The sequence below is a fragment of the Larimichthys crocea genome, chromosome XXI (genome assembly GCF_000972845.2).
Source record: "Larimichthys crocea isolate SSNF chromosome XXI, L_crocea_2.0, whole genome shotgun sequence".
NCBI lineage: Eukaryota > Metazoa > Chordata > Actinopteri > Sciaenidae > Larimichthys > Larimichthys crocea.
This window is the reverse complement of record NC_040031.1, coordinates 3,116,532-3,142,084: the sequence shown is the minus strand read 5'-3', so window position 1 is coordinate 3,142,084 and position 25,553 is coordinate 3,116,532. Positions and strand designations below refer to the sequence as shown.

At 39.9% G+C, this 25,553-nt stretch overlaps 1 long non-coding RNA gene across 2 annotated transcripts in view; it reads left to right on the top strand.

Annotated features, from left to right (window-relative positions):
• Positions 1–25,553, top strand: part of LOC109142943 (uncharacterized) — a 104,260-nt gene that overhangs the window by 73,685 nt on the left and 5,022 nt on the right. For both annotated transcript variants that reach the window (XR_002043096.2, XR_003461330.1), the window contains exon 3: positions 15,761–15,808. This is a non-coding gene — a long non-coding RNA (uncharacterized LOC109142943). The remainder of the gene's footprint in view (positions 1–15,760; positions 15,809–25,553) is intronic.

Sequence of the window (25,553 nt, the reverse complement as noted above, 5' to 3'; positions counted from 1 at the left end):
GTGTTATTTTTTATTACTAAGTATGTATCTTTTCCGTGTGATGTCTGGTGTGTGACTTTTATGCATGTATGTATTTTGAAATGTGTAATTTTCTTACTGTAATTTCTGCAGTTTGTTTTAATTAAAATATGGACACATGATCTGAAGTCTTGAGGCATTTGATGAACGTGCATCTTTTGGGACATTTCTTCTCATCATTGTTATCTATTCTTTCTTTGTGCTTGTGAATTACTTTGTATATAATTTTGGATCATCAGTTTCCTAAAAAAAAAAGTTTAAATCAGACTATTTGAATCTTTGGTTGAACTGACATTGACATATTGACATATGCAACCTGTGACAAGGTGTTGCAATTAGAGTTTCGTTTGGAAAGGTCAAAAATGCTTTATTGTATGATTCATTGAATTCCAAAATACGCCAGGACATGCAACGACCTTTATCCAAAAGGTTGGACGAAAAGGATAATAACCCAAAGGGTGGAACTCAAAAACAAAATATACTAGATTAAGTTGATGTGACAGACAACATAATCCTAGATTATTTTTTAGATCTTTTTGCCAGGTTCCAAACTTAAGAAACACAGGGTACTTTAAGATCTCCCAGACATTGCTTGTATGTCGTTCACTGAATTAAGTTATGTACAGTCATCTAAGTTCTTTTGTAGGTTCTCATGGCCTGCTTAGTTAATTTCAGAGGGGACCACATTATGCCCTGCCATCATCCTCTGCCCCCTCCTCCCCTATACTGCCTCCACTGCTGGGTAACCAGACCCAGATGGTACCTGGTACAGACACCAGCAGCTTGTGTTTTGCCTTTTGTGAGTCAGACGCTGCAATCAGTAGCCAGGAAGCCCAGAAGTGAGGTGTGGGCCTACATGAGGCCAAGCTGGGGTGAACAGAGGCTTAGAAAAGGAAAGGCAGGAGGGAGGGGGCGGCTTAATGAAACAGTAGTCTATTTGAACACTCACAACAATTTACAGTAAACTTAAAAATCAAGTGCATGTTACTGACAGAAAGAGAGAATGTAGGTTGGAGGCTTCAAATTTCAACATCAGATTATGATATGATTCTTAAACACATTTAAACTATGGGAGGAGTGTGTTTATGTCTGTGTGTTTTGGGGGTGATAACAGGAAACATCCCAGTCTGCCTATCATGTATTAAAACTCAGCGATTCAATATCCGGCCTGGACAGTGATACTGTTGAGGCACTGTACTTTGGCCATTAGTATTATTTTTCAATGCCATGCAGTCCCAACTGTGAAAGAGGGGGGCGTGGGGGGTCTGTGTGTGTGTGTCTGTGTGTGCCTGTGCAGGCGTTTATGTGTGGATTTTTTAAAAAGTAAAGAAATGTGCTATTGTGTATTTTGTAGGTAGGTGGCAGACAGTGTGTGTATGAAGATGGATGGGAACACCAGGCTTTGGGAAGCAGGAATGTCAGACAGACAGACATTAAAGACATATGATATGAAACCCCGCTGTGCTTCACCCTTCTCCCCACCTGCCCTCGCGATATTAACTGTGGCCCTGCCAGGACCCCACATTCCCAAGAAGAACTCTCGAGTAAAGAAACACCAGGAACAGGCATGTTATCCATAAAATACATGTTAACTGACGACGAGCTGTTCTTGCTTTTTAAAAGATTTCACACAGCTATTTTATAGGCTTACTCGCGTGAGACTAGAACGTCTGACTACTCTAGGTATAAACATGTATTACTCATTTAGTAATGTCATCTCAAATAAAAGAAACATCGATGACTTATATCTCAACTGGTGTGTTTTGAATAACAGAAAACCATTGCTTACCGATGCCTGTTAGTGGATGTTTTTTGGTCTGAAACAGAACAAAGGGGAAAACCTTTTAAATTATTTTTTTTTCCTTTGCTGTTTTCCATTTTGAAGTAGTCACGTTCCATGTTTAAAGCACTTTATTCACACTGATAACTGACTACCTTTCCCTGCCATGGTTGATGTGGAGTGGTCATGCCACTGCAAACACTGATGTGAAAGAGTGCCAACGGAAATAACACCAGCCGTGCCTCTCTACTCTCCACCCCGGCTGATAAGATTAGGTCGCTGTGGCCTGTATCAATTCTGGTCTTAATAGTTCAGCTCCAGTCTCGTGCTTTGGAGGACCTTAATCTGATTTTTTTTTTTTTTTTTTTTTTGATTATTATTTTATTTCAATACATGCATGACTTTAAGATGACACATGTTGTGTGCAATGCTTACTGGACTTTACACTTGTTAATTTAACATAATCTTAAACACATCATAGGTTTGAAATAACCACACCCTAAAGCTAAGTTTTAAATGGTTCAATTGTTGAATCTTGTTTCTTTTCTATTTTTTCATAAGCATTAGTCCTCAAGAAATATAGTCTCATAAATTCCCTTGACACATGTCCTGGTCCGTCATGCATAAAAAATTTTAAGTGAATGAAAATCAGGTTTCATTTTGAGTAATTTCATACAAAATAAATCATGTACTAAATTTCCCCCACCTACTTTGTTATGCGTGTTTCATTGGTAGCAGGAGCCTTTGATACTCTTGTAGGTACCTTTTTTCTAAAATTGAGAGTCTGCAGAATTGAGGATTCTATTGATGCTATGGAGACAGAAGATGATGTCCTTTTATTTAAACCATAAAGGTGAGAGAGAATGCAGTTTTGCTCTTAAATGCCTAGAAAGTGAAAACACAAGGTGCTACCTGACAGTAACCAGGACATGAAAGTATGTACAGTAATTTAAAGTCAGAGAACAGAAAGAAGGAAAGAAACCAAGTCTACAGTTCAACAGCTTTGTGTATGGAAAAGACATTTTTCCCATGAATACATAGATTGTGATGCTCAACGTCCACATAAGGTGCTGTATGTCAAGTTTATGTTCATTCATGTTCATTTTTATAATTTTATATTTAAATTCTCAATGCATCTGTGTCCAAATAATAAGAGTTTCGCTGTATGACATAAGCTCATGTTTCTGTTTTTTGCTTTTTTTCCTGTTTTGAATTTGGTCAAATTAAACACTTAAACACCTCGCCTTGGTCTTAACCTCACCTGCTACCAGACTGAATGAACACATCCTGGACTCTGCTTTGTGCTGTTGTTTTGTTGGCTGGTTGATCTGTGGTTAACTCGTTCACAGCTGGCATACACACACACACACACACACACACACACACACACACACAAACAGCAAGTACTTACAAAACAATACAAGTGTGGGCTGTGAGAGCTGTGTGTGACATAAGCTTTATGAAATGCAGGTATGAACTTTGCTCTCAATGCTTTTATCTAAAAGATTTCACTTCACATGTCATTATTATTTAATAACGTAAAACACATTCTTAGGCCATATAAAGAATGATTCCAGAAACCTAACTTACTCCATCCCATGCCTGTAGTGCAAGTGTGACTGATAGCAAAGCAGCTGTTTCCTGGGGGCTGCACCACTGTCTCTCACATGAGCCGGTGGCCCTGCTGCACTTGTCCCTGTCCAGCTGCCTGCCCTGCTTTTCTGGTTTCTGTTCTGCAGAAACATTTAGTACCTGCCACTCATAGAGGGCGCTAGTCCTCGAGCTAGTTAGACTGGCTGACTGCAGCTGCCGGAAGGCACAGAGGAAAGTCAGTATCTGCTGCTGCTGCTGCTGCTGCTGCTGCTGAGAGCTGTAGAGACAAGCAGGGCTCAAGCATACATACTTTACATACATACTCTCAGTTGACAGTACACCTAACTCAAACTAATGCACCAGTCCTACAATGAATCCTCCATTGAGGTCATAATGTTCAGAGAGGTGTCTCTGTCATTTAGCCTGTCCTCACTGATATGAATAGGGTGGACGAAATAATAAACACCTGTAGGCCTATTTATAATGTCATACGGTTTATCAGCACCATAAACTACACCTTCCACTGAATCAACAGACCTCTGAACCAAGCTAAACATTATAACCTTCATGAAGGTAGGGTTAATTACCAGACTGCTGTATTAGATTGCATAAGTTTTAGTGAGCTGTACCTGTAATGAACTGGTAACTGAGTGTAAATGCAGAGGGAGGGAGATAGACATACGTGTCTGTTAGATGAGAACAATCGTAACATCTTAAACTGCGTTCTTAATTTAATAATATACTTACTACTGAAATGTTCTTTCATTTTATGGATTCATTTATTTTTGCTTCCAATGCTATTGCACTTCTTTCACATGTTGTTAGTCTCCAGGAAGAAGTAAATAATCTTATCAATAACAAGAAAGGGAAAATTATTTCACAGGAATCTACTTTCCAATCCCACATCACCTTCTTCCGAGCAATCACTCACAATTGTAAAAGCAACTGATGGGGCAATTGATCGATCCTAGAGGTTTAAATACAATATTTTTACATGAGCCAGTTTCAAAGCAAACTTATGACTTCCTGTCATCCCTTACACGACCTGTGTAATTGTCTTATAGAAGCCAGTGGCTCTTGATGCAGCAGAAAGTAGTGTACTAACATGCTGAGTCAAAACAAGGTTCCAAACCTGCAGCCTGCTGCTTGCCACACCTCACACTTCACCTTTTGTTTCACATCCTTCTATGGCAAACCCAAAGAAACATCCTGTTTGCTGTTGATCGGAGGCTATCAACGTATCATTATTTCAGCTTAGCTCACTTTGACACATTTTAACAGGCAGTTAGCTGCACAGCATATTTACAATACCTCTGCTGGCCCACCCTGTTGATTATGAGTCACAGCAATAACAGTTAACACAAGTCAAACTGTGACTAAATTGAAAGCAGTGAAATGGAAACATTTTTTTAAATCTTATCAGTGTTAAGGGTGTTAACTTGTGAATACTTTCACTTTACTTGCACAATTATTATCTTTTCTCAAGAAAGCGAGATCTATCACTAAGGCGTGTGTATTTGAAAAGAGTGAGTGACCTACCTCTAGATAGTTAGTTGATATATTGTTTCTGGATCAGGGTTCACCAAAGGTAGAGTTAGTCTTCTAACATATTGGCTTCTGTTAATCAGTGATACTGCCTTTCCCCTTTCATGTACGGTAAATTGCCCATGAACGGTGGCGACACAGATTTCAAAGAATCTTTCCATCATTCCAAACATGGCAATTATCAACCAATCACATGGGAATCAGTCCCCCTCTTGTCATGTGGACTTATTTTGCCCGACAACAGTTAAAGTTTAGTCAGATCCCTCTGGGAGTGAAGGAGAGTTCTTCACAAGGATCTCAATCACAGGACCTTTTTCAAGTGGCTAAATGAAGAGAAAAACAGACAAATACCTCAATCCAAAATAGAAAACTGGGGTGGAATGTTGTGAGGCACGGGGACGTGACGTAGGAATTAGCTGTAATCAGTGAAACACTTGGAGAATGCTGCTGCTCATTGCCAGAGAGTTGATCACTGTTGGAATAACAGAAATGGAAAACGTATTTTTTCATTCAGTGATACAGTGAGAGTTGGTCAATCGATAAAATCTACAGCATGCAACTTTCTGACAACAACAATGAATAAAGACATCGTACCTCATCAGTTTGTGTCTGTGGCCTTGTGTTGACTCTCTCTTCACCCCTTTGCTCAACACGGGCTTTCTCAGGTTAGACGCACTAACTGTGGGTGGGGCCAGTATTAGGCATCATCGTCATAGTCAACAACAGTGATGAAGAGAGATGGGATTAAAGTAAAATTCATTTAAAGATGATAACTCAAATAAAATAAAAATAACATACAGCTTTCATGATACTTTGTATTGGTTAAATGTTACAAAGAAAAGCTGTATTTCCTGACCGTAGAGAAAAGTGGTGAAGCAAAGCAAAAGCATACATTTAGGATCCTAAAATGAATATAATACATAGTCTTGATACCTGTAGTTCAGTTCACTTGATCTGGACCAAGAAGAAAAATTAAACATTGAACCCTTTCACACACACCTCACTTGGTTCAGACTTTCAGACTTTTCAGTTTGATCCAAACCAAAATTACAGATGTGAAACCTCAGTCTCAGTCCAGATTAAATTTAATCACGGTTCGGCTAGTGTGAAAACATTTGTTTTCATCATTCGGACTATAAGGCCAATTACAGGAAGTTGTGGCAGGCTATCAACAGAACCAGTAAAAGGAAATGTAAGGCAATATTAGTTCTGTCATATTCGCATGTATGTGTTGTATCTAAATTATGTAATATTCATACATTTGGTGCTCAATCGGCCCTGTTGCATTTAGATGAGCCTCATTGCAAAAAAGGTCTATTTTGCAAACACTAAACATTAGCCACACACACAGAGCGAAAACGATCATCTTCAGAAAGTTGGTAGTAGCTGAACTGCATCCAGTGATCGTGGCAGTAGTGACTGTAGCCAGACGAAGCACATTACTGTACATCATATGTGAGCAGTACAATATCTGATTTTCACCATGAGAGAATAAAACTGTAAAACAACATAAAACCTACTGCTGTGAGAAATGGAGATGATGGTTATGCAAAACAGCTCTCCATTCGATGAGGACAGAGAGTGCACATACAAAGCACCCCAAATAACAACCAGTTTGTCAAAACACAAGTGAGTTATAGATAAGCAGCATAGCTGGAATAAGAAATAGAAGTTATTTTTCAAATCATCAAACATTTAAAGATATAAGTATTGTTCATGGAACTGCATTCATGAGAGTGACTCAAACATGTCATGTCATATCCTACAGCTTTATAACGAATATTACTGAGACCACGACAGAAAAACTGCAGATGGACGTTTAACAGATGCAAAACACAGTTGAATTGCACTCGGCTGCAAAATTGTATTAGCTTGCTAGCTATATTAGCTAATATTATTATTATGGAGCAGATAGGGGTTGCCAGTGATACGTAATTCATGGTGCTATCAGCAGCCAATCTTTGTGAATTTTCCCCTTGGCTGGTGGTGAGGGGAAAAGCTATCTGAAAACAAAACACTGCGTATCTTTACATTAATACTGTTGCTGTTATGTATGTTTATGTTGCCTTGTTGTATCAGCTGATTGTGGCCATTTGGTGTCTCTCTCTGAGCCTCCCCTTTTTAAGTCAGCTTCGGCCAAACTTCCCTTCACGATCATGAATGAGTGGAATTTGAAAGTAGAGCTACAGTATGAACAAACCCCTGGACCATTCATCATTGTGACATTCTTGGTCTCACTCAATGCAATAGATTTTCACTGGTGTGCAAATAACCCTATATGGATGGATGTCTCTTTTGAATATTCTGCATGTCCCACAGCTGAATCATTCAGAATCCAGGCTTGGTTGTAAAATAAACTTTTGTCACAACTCATAACATCTGAAATCTTCTAACCTTAAAAGAACCAAAGATTTTAAAATAACCTATATTTTGGGATACTTGCCTTGTTGTATTTCACAGTACATAATAAAGTAGTTATGTGTGTCCATCTATATTACCCTGCCTTTATATCAGTGAGGTCCTTTTATGAGACTGATTGTGTGGATTAAACACTGAGTGTGCTCCCAAAAGGGACCAAGCCCAGGTGTTTCAGACACCAAAGTGCCTTCTCACTCTTATTTGCGTACACAGATGTTTAAGCTTCCACCTTCTGTATACATACTGCACTTCTGTAAAATCCCCCAAGTCTCATTCTAAACCATACAAGCTAACATTTAGTTGTGTTTGACAGTTTTTTTTTGTTTTGTTTTGTTGCTGTTGTTTTTGACGGACGTGCACATTTGACTTTTCTGTTTTGCATAGTGCAGATTTAAGCCTAGGGAACGTGTGTGTGTGTGTGTGTGTGTGTGTGTGTGTGTGTGTGTGTGTGTGTGGTGGTCGGTGGTGGTTATGAATGAGCTACAGCTGCATGGCCCACTGGTCAGTATGGACAGCTGATGAATGGAGTGGAAATTATGAAAATAAACTGCTGGGTGATGCAGCTACATTCATGTGCCTGGCCTCCGTATCTCCCCATCGATATGTTCCTCACACATCTGGCTTTGCAAAGACGCACACCCTGTTGATGCAACGGACACAAATATTTAAAACACCAAAAGGTCATCAAGTTTGTTCATGCACTTAGAGGGAACTCCCATGAGATTATGAATTGATACTTTATTTTATGCAATTTCATGTGAAACAAGCTTGCTTTGCATAAAACAAGGAGAGCAGTGAGGCAGACCACAGACAGATATGTGAGCAATAGGTGGGAGTGGTGATAGTGACAGATGGACAGAGATGGGGAGGTGACAGAGAAAGAGAGACAGAGAAATGGAGGGAGAGAGAGAGAGAGAGAGAGAGAGAGAGAGAGAGAGAGAGAGAGAAGAAGAAGAAGAGTAGCGATAAGGACAAAGACATCAGTCACGTTTTGGGGTTTTTCCCTCCTCCCCTTTGCGAGTGGACCTTGATCCAAGCTACACAGACTCTACTGTGTCATGGTGTGTGTGGCCCTGTGTCTGTGTGGGCCTGCAAGTGGTGACTGCACAAATCATGACTCAGCAGAAATAGAGCCACATAGAATAGAATGGAGCACAGCTTCATTGTTCATTGAGCAGGTTTCTTTGGCCTCACATTAGCCACCATTCACAACACAATAGATCTAACTCTTTTCACAGAAGATCTCAGACCTCTAAAGTGTCACCTCTACTAGCTACTTAAACTTAAAGGAAATCTGTGTGGGAATGTCATCAAAATGTATATTATTATTATTATTATTATTATTATTTATTTATTTATTTATTTATTTGTATTATCATTATATGACAGCATGAAGACGTAAGGCTAGGCCTGTTACCTGCCAAATGTACTTCATATAATACACTTCAAAATCTGATCCGATATATGTTTCTGTTTCACAAAATGGCATCGTTGTGGTCAACTCTGACTTGACAGGAAGTTGCATACGTGTTTCTATGTATTCACTTACAATATTTTTTTAATGTCCTCCTCATAATAATATTTATTATTGTTTTTGTTATTATCATAATTATATGATTCTTATCATATATATTAATAATAAAAAAAACTATACTATACTATTACTATATATTGAGTAATATCACTTACAGAACAAGTGTTATCTAAAGTTTGCTAATAAAAGATTATATTAGCCACCAAAAGCTACTGGTAGCTATACCAGACCTAGTAAGGTTATAGAGATAAATGAATTTGAATTCATAATATTTCTTATGAATTAAAATGTTTTATTTGTAGGTGGAAGAATGTGTTGTGCCCTCTTTTAAAAGTGACACAGTCCAACTTTAAATTTCTTTTAAACAATGTCTTTGTGCAGTGGATTAAGTTACAGATAGAGTGAACTAAGCTGAAGAACTGTGGTTCAGTCATTGTTTAGTTGCAATGCAAAATATTTATGGCGATAACGTAACACTTCTTAAGAAATGAAACTGTTAATCCCCCTGAGTCATCAACAACTTTATCAGCAGTCCAAAATATTTTAAACCGGCTCCACGAGTAAAGCAGGGTAGCGGCTCCTACCTACAGATAGAGCCTCAATTCACCTGTTGCAGAGGGAAACCTCACTTTAAGTACTATTCAGGGCAGATCGACTTTCTCTTGAGCTTTTAAGTGGTCAGATGAGCTTGGGAATGTGGGGCAAGTAGCTCAGCGGAGGTGGGCTTTAAGAAAATCAACAAATTTTTCTTTGCATGTCATTTAACAATGACACATACACATACAATGCATATTTGAATGTGTAATTCACACGCATGTGTTTGCTTTCCTGCATCCCTATGTGTGTGCATATTTGTGTTTGTGTGTGTGTGTGTGTGTGTGTGTGTGTGTGTGTGTGTGTTTCAAACACTTGCACTTGCAGTTCCTGTTTAGGGAGGTCCTCTGGTCCTGGCAAACAGTGTCTGGTCTTATCTCTTGTGTTTTATGTTCCTAGCGAGCTGGGGGCACAAACAGCCCTTTGTGGCCAAGAGGTGGCTGGTCTCACTCCAGACCGACCCATGCAGCTGTTCACCACTGTTGGACATATCCATGTGTGTGCATGCCTGTGTGTGTGGCTACATGTGTATATGTGTGCCTATACGCATGTATGTGTGTACTTGTAAGAGTGGATGTAATGATTTGTGTTTGTATGTAGGGGTATATGCTTTTATGTATGTACAGTATGTATATCTGTGTGTGTACTTCACGGTCCACAATGCCTCTTTCATTTCATTTCATTTTGACCTCTTAAAATCTTCTCCAGCACATTCTCCATCATTTCCTTTAAGTGTCCATGAGCAGTCTGACTGCAAGCCAGAGACAGGCAGACCTCAAGACATAGAGGCTGACTAGGAGTGTGTTCAGTAGCCCTGCACATCCGACCTCCAGCCCAATATGTCGTCAACCCATGTGTCTCTTTCTGTCCTTCTCTCTGTCTCCCTCTTCTTCACCTGAACCCTGGTGACACCACTGATCCCCTCAGTGGAGGTTCACTGCTCGGTAACATAAAGTGTATTGTACATGTGACCCATTAAGAACTCCTAAAAGGAGCCATCGGCGAAGCCAGCACAAAGCCACGTGCTGTGTTGGCAGTTGAGTGTGGAGAGGGCAAGAATGTGGCCCCCAGACTCAGCTTCTGGTTATTCAGTGTGTAAGAAAGAGAGAGGGGGGGTGGTTTTGCTTTTGGGCATTAATGATATTTTGAGAGTGGTGAGAGAAAATGTAGCCTAGCTTTGAAGCATTCCTCAGGCAGGTCATTTAGCAGATATTTTATGTTAAACACTTCAACCAGGTGACAATCTTTCTTAAATTCTGAAAAGCAAAATACAGTGAGCGATGCCACAGAGGTCATAGCGAGGTCATTTGACTAATTCTGGGTTACACAAAAACAGAATTCACCTCACTGTCTTATGCGACATACATATGTACATAACATACATACAGTTGCAGTGTTATGCTGCTTCACATCATTCATTTGACATTAGGTTGTTGCATTCATGTGCATACTTGTTGTCAATGCTAGCTTTTCCACAATTTAATCACAACCAAAATGTTTTTTTCCCCCAAAACTAAGTCCCAAACTTTAGTGAATAAACATAACCATAAACCAAAATTTAAAAGCCAAAAGCAGTAAGGTTTTGGGGGTTATGACAGCACAACTCATAAATCATTTTTCCTTTTAATGCTTCTGATTGTATTAGACTATTCCAGGTTGTACTGAAAACAAAGCCCATTTTTAAGAGAGTAAGGTGTTCAGTGACTTACGTTATGTGTTCAGTGTTCAGTTTGAAAAATCTTATTTCAAGTATTCGAAAGAGAGTCATTGAGACTTTACTACCTCACTAAAGTGTTGTGATGCAAAATGCAATTCTTCATGAGCAGCTGGCATCACTGGCATTTTATCATTGTAATGTAACGTTAGTCTTTATGAGGGCCAATGTTAGAACATCTAGAGTTATATCATAAAAATTAGGATATCGTAACACAGTCACCCTAAGTGATGAAGTTAAGAGCCAACAACAACATGATTTTGATCTAGCTTTGGTGCCATTAGCAATGTAATCACAGACTCCAGCCTCAGTGACAGAGGAACAGAATTAATATGTTCTTGCTTTTTAAGGCTGTTTATTATTGAACACAAATTTATCAATTCTGTGCCTTAGTATCTAGTTCTTCATCCAGTGTGTAGATTTATAGCACCTCCTAATTAGAAAAGTTTATTATTAAGCATTTAAGTGAAGATTCACCCTTTATATTTTAGTATGCACTAAATGTGTATTGAGCTGTATATACATATAATGGCATGTCCAAAAGACTGTTCCCTATAAAAGACATGATATAAAAAGAATAACAAAACAATGGAAGAACGAGACTTTCATGTTTTCTCTGGGTAACCGTCTTTGGCTTGGCATCCTCTACTGTTTTGTTTACTCCCATTAGTGCCTGTTGCCAAAATTATGACAGCTGAGGGCGGACTAGAGAAATAGGATTAGAAAAAAAAAATAAAGTTGTCTCAGTTGAGACTGCAGAAGGTAGACCAGTAGCCAAAGCTAAGAAAAAGTCCAAGTCAGAAGATTCAAAACATCAAGACAGGTATAAGACAATTGTTGCCCCTATCTTGGGTATCAACCCCAGCCTCAGGGAGTGACTGAACCATAGCAACAAGACAAATTTGTTGTACATGTTGAAAAGAGCTATTTGAGATTCTTTGACTAGTAAAAACATGCTGCTTCCACTGAAGCCGCCACCATCCATCTTGTTCCTTCGCATTTGAAATGAATCGTCTGAGTCGACCTTTCCCCTCAGTGGCCGTGTCACTTCCTCTTTCCAGTGGTGTCCCACTACAAGAGGTAGGGGTAGACGGGTCACAAAGGTTAGCAGGTGGAGCTGTCATGACAGGTTTCTGGTCTTAAGTGGGGTGTGTGAGGGATTGGGGTGGGATGAACCAAAACTGCAGGACACTGTGTGGGGTCACAGCAGATCTGATTTATTACTGTTATCACTGTGAACTCCATGTTCTTTAACTTCATCACTTTGTCACTGTATGTCTACCTTCTGTATCCTTCGGCTCCCTTCCAGTCAGAGTGGGTAGATCATGTGAGGTTGTTCTCTCTACCATCAGGCCTCTACATACAGCTCACCTGCTATTCATGTTTGTATGCAGAAATCATAAATGTAGCTATTTCCTATCAACCTTTATTATAAGTATATCAATACAATGTCAGACAATTTTAAGCTGGTTGTCTTTTTGTTCCACCTGCAGACTCAAGACCTGTCCCCAAAAACTTATTTTTATGTGATTATGTGTCTTGGTTCTTGTTGATTCTCACATGAACAGTGTCTATTCTGACCTGGTTGATGATGTGAAATCAATTGGAGAATTTTACTAATGAATTTAACTAAACGTTTACTTGTATTTTGACCACATCTACCAGCAGCTCATTCCCTTATACTTTATCCCTATTCCATCTCATCATTAGTGCATTAGTCATCATCCATTATTATTATTAGTAGTAGTAGTAATGGTCGTTAAAGTACTGGTCAAACTCTTGGTAGTTTTCATATTATTTTGGGGCTTGTTATGTTTGTCGACATATCTTTATTTTCCTCATACCCTCATTCATGCAAATAACTAAAACGCATCGTGATCACTGTAATTATGCATGTAGAAGAAAATACACTTGATGCAGAGAAATTGTTGTGGTGCAAATGAAACATGAGCTGTTAGACGGCCAAGGTAGTCCACTGGATTATTTAAAATAGAAGTAGTAGGAGTGTGGAGGTCGGAATAAGTGGTTGGACATACAGTACACAAATCATAAATAATGTTTCCCTTTTAATGCATGCAAACAACTAAAATGCCCTCACTGAGCTTGTACACCAACTTGCTCCTAATGTTTTTCTCATTGTCTGCTTTGTCACATTTGTCTCTGTGATTTTTTCTCTATTGTTTGTTATTGTTGTAGTTTGTATTAATTCATGTTTATTTAGTGTATCTAAACACTGTCAGGTTTCCGTTCATTGGGCACATACCAGCTGAATATCAATATTTGCCTTGTAGCCACAATTTTTACTACAAGGTTCACTGGTTTTGGGTGGGGTTGTGTCAAGATGGGTTGGGACAGATGTAAGAATTTTTTTTTTTAGCTGCCCACATAGAACTTGATGATTTATCAGAAGCATCGTGTAAGTGTGAAGCCAGAAAAAAAAAGAACAGACAGTCTCTTTTTCTCTCTTAGAACAAATGATACAAACCTGCAAAAACAAGACAGGAATCCATGGCTTTGTCCTACGAAGGGCCTGCAGCTCTTCCTCTCCGTGTCCTTTCTCTCATTCTCTTTTCTTCTTGGTTATCTATTATTTCTTCTTTATCTTGCTTCTATCTTTGAAGTTTGAAATATCTCTGTCAGCTTTGTGTGTTTTCATGCATTTATAAGGCAGCGTGTGTGTCCTGATCTCTGTAAAGGAACATCTGTCTGGTCACGCTAGCGAGGGACAAACAGAGAAGGTGAATTCCTAACAGGCCTCAAATAAAACTCTTCACAAAGGTGAATGAGGAGGACACTGAAGTCTGATTTTTTTCCAGTTAACCTGGGGTTGAAAAGATAGGTGAACCTCCTTGAACAAACGCTGGGGAGACCAAAGAGTTGACTGAAAGTTACTTGCAGTCTTTACTTGGGTGGCAATGGGACGGGCTGTTTACTCAGGCTTTGGACTGACTCACAAATCAAAGTGTGTGTCAGAATGGAGAGATTAGGGAGCCAGAATGGGTTTGGGATTCTACCTGCACCCTCGTCTCTTTGTTGTCACCCACCTGGATGAACTGTTAACGTTGCGTAACACATGTACACACACACAAACAGATGCACACACACACAACAGAGAAACATTCTAATACCCTGATAAAAATGCAGCTGTTTATCTTCTGCTTCTGAACTGAGGATGCCCAGTAAAGGCTGTTTGAAGCACTAATGAGTGTAGCATTGTTCAGAGTGGGAGATTCCCCTTCCACTGAAGCATTCGGCTACTCTCAGTGTGGCCTGTCCCAGCAGCTGCTGTCATTTCAGGACACGACGCAGACCTTGAAGCTGGTAGTACACTGTCAGCACACTCATGCACAGAGCTAGAGGAAGGCAGAGAGAGAGCGAGGGAAATACAACAAAAAATGATGACAGGGTTTCAAAGAGAAAGGGGAAGTTGCAGCTCCTACGTGAGAGCCACATGATTTGTCATCCATCAACTGTAATAAATATTATTAGATGCCATCGGACTGGTTTGGAGAGAGTTACAGCCCAAAGCAAATAGTCAAGTTGGGTTCTACTGAATTAGATTTCCTGGTGTAGTTGTCTTACATTTGTTTATCAGGAAGTGGATAACTAATGTGCTCTGCCAGGAGCTCAGGTTTCAAAGAAAAGGCTGGATAATGGAAGACGTTTAAAAAGCCATCTCCGACAATGCAGGATCTTATGTCCTGGAAGTCTTGCTCGTCATTCATCTTATCCCATTTCCTGACTTCTGAAGATTGAGGGATCTAATTCATACCTTTCTGCCCTTCAGTTGCTTTGTATTCCCACTTCTGTTTGTATGTGTTTTGACAACTTCACATTTCACTGGCTTTAATGGTACAACTTCTTTGCCTCTTCTGCTTCATCACTCTTTCACTCCTCTCCCACTCTTTGTGTTCCCTCTTGGTGTACTGAACCTTGTCTTACTGTTAAATGAAGCTCCGCAGGAACTCAGAGGAGAGAGGTGGGGCATTACCTTTCGGAAGTGAAGCTAGCTCTCTGACCTGCCGTGGTTAAAGGCCCTTAGGCTTCGCTGCATCACTCACACAAGATGATCTCTTCGGGTCGGAAAGCAGGAGATTACACCTGATAGGAAGGAGACTTTTGTGGAATAATCCGCTTTTCTCACCTAAGTCATTGTGATGAGTGATAAGGCTTCAAGTGAATATGAGCGGAGAGAAAACAATTTGCAGAGTAATGTAGTCATCCTTTCTGTTCTCAGACCAATATTTTGTTTCAGGTGAATTTGAAAAACAATTTGCTGGAAATCCCTTTAAATTATACTATTTGACAGAATACTGGAAAGTATGACACATGAAATATTTCTTATCACAATAATCAGAACGTCAGAATGACTTAGTTATAGGAATTTCCAATTTGTTATCGTCATTTTTTAAAACCTTTTGACAACTTGCTGATCAATGAACTAAGCCACAGCCTATCACCAGCTAAGCTTCAGTGTGTGATCTTTGAAATGTTATTACCTAAAAATCATTCATTCTCATTACCCTGACTGTCTTTATACTTCAATATTCATTATGTCTTTTAGGAATGGGATCCCATCGTGCCCAGGTCTAGTCTCAGGAGCTGATCTCAGGTAAGATGAATTACTTTTTAGCTGAGCTCATCTGAGCTGCTGATTCATTTGAGCGACTACTTTGTCTGTGTGCCTTATTTCTGTGTTTCAACCCACTGGATCTTTAGCCAAACTAGCCTGAATGATCACAGTCTGAATGACTCACGACTCACGTCATGTATGAACACAAGACACAAGATATGTAAGATAGCCTTTGGCTGTGTGTGTGTGTATTTTAAGAACATGTGTGTTGCATATCCTGAAACATAATACAGCTCTGCAACAGAGACACACGTGATACATTACAGAGGAAAGAATCAATTAGATGTTTTAGAAATGCTTCCAGAAGACAGTATAGATTGTCTTAGTGAGTACCCCTGCTATCCCCAGATGCCACCACCTCTGTTAACAATAGATCATACCACTGCTAAGCTTGTAGTTTTGTTTTGATTGAAACCAGTCTTGCTGGCTTGTCTGTCTTGCGCAGGAGCCTGAAAAGCTTTCTTCTGCCTTCTTTTTCTGTCATGGTTGTTTCTGAAAAAAAAAATGAAAAAAAACTTTATGAGGGAGTAGTGGAAATATTTGCTCATTACACCCTAAGTGATCTTACTTTAGAAACGAGACTTACTGTAGCTGGGATTAGTCTGCCTACAGTTGTGCTGACATTTGTTTCACAGTCTGGTTTGTCCAGTTCATAGCTGGTGGTGTGCTCCATTAACATACAGCTATTTTGAGGCTGCCTGCAGATGTGTAAATCCCTGATAATAGGTAATAGAGGTAGTTTTCAATGAGGTAAAGGTCAGCAGAGTATCTATTATTGACCTTGTTGTCATTTTCAGTATCACAGTGATCTGATACCACTACTGTGTCTTTCTCTGCTATTGAAACCCCACAAGCATGGATTCCTGTAAATGTTAGCTTTAGGTGGTTTCTGTGCTTCTCTCATTTTGCACACAATGACTGATTTGCTTTTTAAATTGCTAATCAACTTTTCATTTGCTGTGAAAATTTACAATAGTGTGTTCTCACATGGTGTTAAGTGCATGTTTGTCAGAGGTGAGGTTCATGTGACTGCATGTGTTCTCGGACAGAAAAAGAGAAGACCCTGATTATATGAGTAACCCCCTCCTTTGGAACCCTTGATTTTGACTTGACGATAAAAGGCAGTCTGAATAAAACACTGTACAGATGTAAGGTATAACACTGAAATGCATAAAAATGCAAGTAAACATGACAAATGACTAATGGTATTACTCATTTCATTTTACTGCCTCAAAGAGAATACGTGTTATTAACATCTGTCATGGAAGAGATGCCTTCATGAAACAAGTGCTGCTGTTCTCTTCTGCACCAACTCAAGACACAGTGGTAGTCAGACAGTGCGAGAGGCAATCAGAGAGGCAGAGATTGCGACAAATCCGAGTCGAAAAAACACCAACATCACAACGCAACCATGGCGCATGAGGAAGCGAAAGCACAACAATCAGAAAGTGAAAAGGACAATAGGAGATTCATAAAGAGAGACTTTAGATGTTTAATAGTATTGCTATCCGATCAAACATAACACAACCCCACTATTTTCATATATGGAAAGAAAAGACAATATATTTATGAATCTTCAGCACATTAAATGTTTAAACAGTGGGTACTGTCATGTTAGCACATGTCTTTTATTAGCTCCAACGTTGTTGATACTACTATAATTATGAAATGCTTTGCATACACTTTGAATTGTTTGGCATTATTCCCCATTGAGTTGTATTTCTCTACAGATGTTGGCACATGCAGTCTTGGTTGTGTTTCATCGGACATAAGTGATCAGTAATTGGAAAAGGATGTGATTGTCATCACTCCTTTCACACTGTACCTTGCCATACACTTTCTCAATACTAACTGACCGCAGTCTGCGAGGGATGGGGAAAAAAAGCATACAGTGTAGTCCAGCATTCCTGGGTCAAGTGGCTGCTCTTAGGGTGACTCGACACTTTTGACATGTGGTTGGCTATTCAGCAGCAGCAGCAGCAGAACACTTGTGTTCACAACGTTTGCCTGTTAGGATTAGCACTGTGCAGCTGCTCTGCTCCTCACAGCTGACCAAAACTGGGACTATTAGGACAGAGGTGGAGCTCATTGGACTTCACAAACCCATATTCATGCTCCAACGCTGTGTTGACTTATTGTCAGTGGCAAATCAATTGTGGATTCTACACACAGATTACTTCACTCCAATGATTATTCAAGTGCCAGTTAGAATATCATGATCCTTACTGAATTAAATCGGTTATTTAAACTCAGATGACCTTTAAGATATTCAGTATCTGTCTAAATTCAATTAAATCCTCAGTAAGGTTCCTTATATTTTGTTTGCAGTTTTCACGTGATGTGTTGCTAGTATCAGGAGGGCTCCCAGATTTATTCACAATGCAGACTCTGAGACAAGGTGGTGGTTCGAAAAGGTTTTACTAAAGAGGGAATAGGGGAGGGGAAATCATCAGGCCCCAGGTGAAACACATGAGGGAGGCAGGTAATCAGGGAGCAAGGATGACACACCGGGGCAGACGGAGACCTGAAAGACAAGACAGGAGGATAACAGATAACATGATGGTTCCAGACATGACAGCTAGTCAATCAAACCATTGCTACTCTCACTTGTCGTCACCAATCGGTTTAACTAATTACTGATATTCCATTCACGTTCAACACTGGTTAACTGTCCAAGATGTTGGATTGCCGGCAGGTGGCAGGCATCGGCCTCTCCACATAACTGCCTGGGTGTAATAGCGCGAGCTGGAAAGTGGGACAAAGATGATGTTTGTAACCAACGCGGTTTGGCAGTATTTTGATTTAGAAAATGAAAATAAGGTTGTATGTTGCTGTGTCAGAATAAACTTGCATATAACCACACACCACATTTAGCACAGGTGTGTGGATGTTAACCTGCAAGAAGAGCAGGCTCCTAGCACTGCTAATGTTCAGCCACACTCAGCAAACCGAGACTGCGTTTTCTTACTTTTAGACTACTCAACTAGTCTAAATTTAAATTTTCCTTTAAATTACATCATTAGTTTTGAATTAGTTACTATATTTATGATCAATTAGATCCTGTCTTCTGGGTTGTGCCCTTGTTTTTCTTCATGTTCATGTTCTAGAGCCAAAGAGAGGAAACATCTGCTTTACTGCTGTTCTAACTGCTCCAGATCTACACCCACACACACACACACACACACACACATGCAGGCAGGCCTACAGTAGTGGTTGGGTCTGCCAGAGGAAGAGTGTTACTACACAAAGCACACATGCATTGATACTTATGCACACACACACCGATACACACAGAGAGACACACACGTGCTGTCTGTCTTCCTCACATCCTCATCCTGTCACAACCACTGTGCAGTTTGTCCTCCGCTGCTGTGTCTCTGCCATCAGGACCTGCTCTGACAGCTGCACTGGCATCTAGTCCCATTTTTCTGTCCTGATGTGTGTTCTCTGTCTTGACAAGCAAACATTTCACAGACTGGATTGCACTGTAAACAGCCGTAACATTCACCCAAACAAGTCAAAATGTACCAAATACAATATCATAGTGTAAAATTGAATTATCATGGAGATTGATTCAGTGACTCGAGTTTTGACTGTTTAGTAGGGAGCTCAAATAAATTCAAGACATCCTCCAAAAAAAAAGTCAAATGATCTCAAAATAAAATAGCAATGCAAAAGCAGATGAAGCAGATGGAAGACAAACTGGCAACACACAGACAACATTCATAAAAACATCAGCTAATTTAAAAAGCTGTCAATATTAAGGCAGAACTATGGCAGTCTGTGAACACTAAGATGCATGGGTTTATACCAAGCAGCAACCTCCAATGCTGGGAAATGAAGCCAATGCGGAAGTGCTAACAACTGCAATTTCTCGAGTGGCCGCTTGAGACAGGCTGCAGAAGTGAGTCAATCTCCATAAGGAGATCGTGTGAGGATCTGCGGCTCTACTGCAGATAACAGCTGTCTGGAAGAAAAACAAGGAATAGGATGATAATGGAACAAAACTAAGAAAAAGAGGCAGCTTCTAGTGCCACATTTGGTTTTTATACCAAAATCAAAAAAGACGGCAGTTACATGATAAGGTACTTGTTAAGATCTCCCCTTTTAAAAACTTGTCTTCTAACCTCTGCAAGTAAGTTGTATGCACTGTAGGTGAAAATGAAGTTAGCGAACATTAGCTACTTTCAGTTTTCATGTGTAACGGTATGACAATGACATGAACTTATCTTGTAGTAGTAACACTTTAAAGTGGTGTCTTTAGACAGAAGTTAACACTTTTTATACCAAAATCAAAAAAGACGGCAGTTAGTTAGTTAGTAACATTAGTAACTTGCATTTTGAATAATTTATTAACCAGGTACTTTTTTACTTTCACTTCAGTAGATTACTCCAATTGCAATCTTCATTTGTACTTAGTCATACATACAACATACTGAGTCATTTTTAGAGTAATTGTTCTTTTACTCGAGTATAGATTTCATCACTGACTCTTGGTCTAATCCCATGGAAAGATTGTAGTTCAGGTTGAAAACAACTTCCTTGTTAAGTTTAGGGATTTAAAGGAGCCAATGCTGTTAACAGGAGAAGATATGCGATCAGTGGTCTCCTCTGCCAAATTCACATCCACCCACTCTTCTCCCGAAGAGATTTTGCAGTTTAAAAATGTTGTAACATCATCATGTTACTTCAGCCTTTGCTTCTGGAAGACAATTTTATAACTCACTTTGCTACTAGAAGTCCTTGTCAGGTAATCGTACGTCTGCATTATTTTTCTTGCAAGGGCAGTATCAAAAATTGTGTTTAGATAGATTGACAGTGCTTACAAAGATTAAAATGACCCACAGAGATCAAGAAACAATCCTGGGAAGGGGAGGCTGCAACAACGACTGTTTGTTAGTGCTACAGTGGATCAGAGTTGGACTCTCTAATGCCTCGCCATCACTGATGCACAGAAATAGCCCTTGTGTGGGCCCTTTCAAAATTTTAGAATAATAACCCTCGTCACCCAAAAGGGAAAAGGCAAGGTCTGTCCTTCCCAGAGATTATGGTGGGAAGAATCGATGACTTCCTCCATCTTTCTCCCTCAGGGGACAGGGGGACAACGTCTCACTGGTATTAATAGTAGTCCTCTGATAAGCCGGCTAGTATGCTGCCTTGTGGTGTCACAGTCTTTTCGTCTCGTTGTGAGAACCTCTTGTTATAGTATCAAAGAGCTCTTATAGAATATACATTTCCTTGCTTTCCTGTTTTTGTTCAGCTCCCTGTGCTTCACTGTACATCACAACCTTTTTACAGTACAATGGAGACACTTGAGTGTCCCATCAGTAGACACTTGACACTGCGTCTTTGACACCTTTTTTCTGTTGGGGCTGTGATGCTGCCCACTGCCCCAGAGCTGGGTTACTATTGGATCCTTGTGTCGTAAAATACTCAGAGTAAAGGTGATATGTCTCTCTCATTGACACGGCCGTTATCCTGAATGGCAGGTTGTATGTTTGCCTTAGGGCCAGACGAGTCATTCACCCTAACACACTAGTCACAAAAGGAGCTGTAAATACAGGCGCTAAGCTTTTCTATTAGCTCATTGTTTCCGAAAGCACAGGAAACGTCATGTAACACTTTATTATATTGTTACAGAAAAAGGAGAGCTGTGTTGGGAGAAAGTTGTTTAAAAAAAACAGAGTTTGATACAAAGACGTGAGTGCAATTAGAAACAATAGAGTTGTTAAATTGAGAAGTGATTTGTGCCCATTCAATTGATTGTTGTTTTTTTTTCTTGATTCTCAAAGAGTTATTTTTTCATTCTCAGCTGGTTTGATAGCCTCAATGCCCCAAATAGGTTCTCTGAAAGGAGAGCATGGGAAAAATAGCTGTCGTTGTGGAAACTGCTGGGAAAAGGCTGAGTTCTCATTGGTAGCAGTGCAGGGCATTGTGGGATGTGAGTGAGCTGAGAAAAGGCTGTTTTGCTCCGTCTGAGAAGGAGGAAACATGGAAACATGGACACAAAAAGCACCAAGATTAGGCCAGACCAAGCAGAACTAACTCACTGCACTTTATGCTCTGTTGGCTTCACTTCACTGGGAAGATGAGAGGTGGATGGTCAGTGATAGTGGCAGTGAGTGTTGTGAGGTGGGCAGGGTGGCCACTCTTGTTTCACAATCGTCTGCTCCAGCCGATTTAAAATCCCCTGACGTCGGCACGAGCAGTGGCGGCCTGCATACCGACATACCAGGCTGATGGCTGCCGGCCCATTAGCGAGGCCCAAGTGGTGGAGCCCACCCAGGGCTGCCGACCCTCTCCTGCCCACCTTCTGCCTTCCTGCCCAGCCCTGGCTCTGGATCAGAGGCAGGCCACACGTCGGGGGACGGGGCTAATGATGGCCACAGCCATGCCATCCCTTTCATGCTCCAACCCAAGAGTACAATTTTGGCTAATGTTATTTCCTGCAGATAAGATGCAAACAAGCTCCTTTTACTTCTTTTTCCTCATCAGAGGTTTGAGAGGTGAGGGGAAGGTGACCGGTGGTCAAATACGTGATGAAGTCTGTGTTCTGTTTCGTCATCAGCAGGTTGGCCGTTGTTCAGCTCCACTGTAGCTACTATGCCTACTGTCACTCTGGATTGATTTAAAATGTCAGAGAAGTAAAGTTAAGTGAAGTGTAATCGGTGGAATGAAATAAAGATTGGCCACTTCATGTGCACAGAACCAAATCTAGTTATCCATATAGGACCATTTTGCCCTCCATCAATCCCTAAGTGGCTTAATCAAGGCTTTGTTACGTGTGTTTTTTTACTCACCCAAAACCTTCTAAATTGTTTCCAGCTTAAAAGGAGATTGTTGGAGATATTCATGCTGCATGGAAATGGTCTCCTGTTTTGCTGCTCTGTGGTTACACATTGTCTTTCTTCAAGAGATTTAGATTAGAACCTTTGAAGCCAAAAACAGGCATTCGGGGGATTTTCTCTGGATATTATGTTCCAAATGCATCAAAAAAATGTTTTTTTTTTCTAGAAAAGACACCAGGCTATGCAGTTGACAGTATTCAAGGTCCTATTCTAAAGAGCAAATCAACAAATGTTGTCAAATGAACCCAAGGAAAGAAATTCTGTTTTTTAATCAGATTTTATCTATGTTTATCAATATTTATACCAACTTATCTGTTTCTAAAAACAGAAATAAAAATAAAATAAAATAAAAAATTAGAAATAAAATCAGAAATAAAAGCCAGTAATAGAACTAAAATTAAACTAAAACAACAATAAAACCAATATAATGTTTAAAAGTAAAATAAAACCTATAAGGTGAATAAACACAAGGGATAAAAGTGAAAGAAAGGATTATCATGACCTAAAAGCTCAACAGTGAATGGTGAGGCACCTTAAATAAAAGCCAGGCTGAGAAGACATGTCTTTTTTTTTCTTTCGTTCTTTTTTTTAAAAATGTCTATAGTGGTGCAGTCCCCCAGATCCAGCTGCTGAGGATCTCAGTAAACGTATGCCGTAAAATGATAGATGGATATAAGAAGATATAAATGCGGAAGACAATAGGACCCAGAATGGAACCTTGTGGGACTCCACAGTTTATGCCATTTGTTTTTTAGACATCAAAGGGACACAAAGAAGTTCCGCATGGTCAGATATGACCTGAACCATTTTAAAGCTACCCCTGAGAGGCCAGCACAGGTTTCAAGTCCATTTAATAGTATGTTATGATCAACACTATCAAAGGTTGCACTGAGATCAAGGAGAACCAGAAGAGAAAGCTTGTTGGAATCAGTGTTATTTCTAATATCATTTATTACCTCGATCAGTGCAGTCTCTGTGCTGTGGTGTTCTCTAAAACCTGACTGAAAAAATATTATTGATTTTGAATAAATAAATCTCTAAAATCTTACTTCTTAAATCTTACATTTGTTGACATTTTCATTTAACCATGGGGTTTTACATTTTGGAGCTGCACTTTTTAGGTTAGCGCTGCAACAAGGTCAGTTGTTGTGGGTAATCTAGAATAAAATCTGTTTATTAAATAGTCTGCAGAAGTCTATAGACAGAAGTTTGTGGGGGAAATGTATTCATATGTGTGATAAAACTTTCTGCTACTTTCGGTGCTAATAACCAGGTCTAGCATATGGCCACGATTGTGGGTTATTAAAAATCAGTTGCCTCTTTATCTATATGCAGGTTAAAATCACCAACGATATGAATTTATATTGTAGTTTGTATAAAAATTTTATTCTGTCAGTGCTGTCAAAAAGTTGGTGCTCTATACACAGGAATTGTTGGAAAAGGTGAATGGTATTTAAAAACAGAAGCGAGATGCATCCATCTATTCATCCATTATCTGTAGCCACTTATCCTCATCAGGGTCACGAGCCTATCCCAGCTGACTTTGGGCGTGAGGCAGTGTACAGCCTTGACAAATCACCAGCTTATCGCAGCATAGCAAAAAACAATAATTCACACTCACATTCACACCTGCGGACAATTTAGAGTTACCAATTAAACTGTTAAGTGCATGTCTTTTGACCGTAGGAGGAAGCCGGAGTCCCCAGAAAGAACCCACACAGACATGGGGAGAACATGCAAACTCAACACAGAAAGGCCCCAGCCGAGGTTCGAACTAGGAACAGAAGCAAGATATTCAAAGGAATTAAAACTATCAAAGGAGACTAGTCTGCATAGTTCAACAGGGTGTTTCAGTGAGAACAGCAGGTGCATCTGAACCCACCCAAGTTTCAGATAGAAATATACAGTTAAGGCGGTGCTCTGTGATAGAGAGGTCATTGACCAGGAAAGTTTTTTTGGTCTGGGACTTAATGTTTAAGAGTGCCATTTTGTATTTATACAGTATATCTTGCTGTGCACAATGTTTTAATAGAATATATCTTGTCACAGATAAATAAGGCGGGAACAAATGAGATGACTTTATAACCATTTTTCTGTCAGTCAGTCATTATTATCTAGATTGTCAGTAGATTAAGGCATCATGACATCCCTATCCATGAAGTCACTTTTTTGTCTACTCATACATGACTGACAGGACCTATATTCTTGAAGAAACTCTCTCAACTCTCATTACACTCTTTGATTCCACACACTATGTGATTTGCTCCAGCCAGTGCGATACAACCAATCAAGTCCAATCAAATACTTGCAAGTGCACAATCCACATTTTGCTTTTACAGCTGTAAATGAATAACTTTTGAAAACAATACAGTCTGAGCAGACTGCAGTCAAAGCCACCATGTAAGCTCTTGCCATTTAATAAGTTGGATCTTTTATCTGTACCACAACCCCCTGCGTTGTTTTGCTGTAGTGCTTTTCTCGGTCAATGCTGCATTCTTGTGATATCTGTAAAAGGGGGGTAAAAACCTATATCATACGACAAATGTGCGTCCTCTTTCAAGAATCTACGTCATAAGACATGCCAGCTGAGTACAGTGAGGGCGATTGTGGATCCTCTTGGCATTTGGTATCATCACTTGGCCTGTCTCCGTCTCGCTCCCTCTGTTTGAGGACAACAGTGTCGTCAGTGGGGATGCGTGATGGCAGGCAAAGTCTGAGCACACACATCCGTCCACGTGCCCCTCTGATCCCAATCATTCATAAATTCAGCCAAAGAGATTTGTATCCGCCATCCGCCCTGCAGTGTCTGTTATCTCTGCCCCCCACCTCCCTGTGGCTATTACGGAGGAATGAGATGTCACAGTATATACGCACAC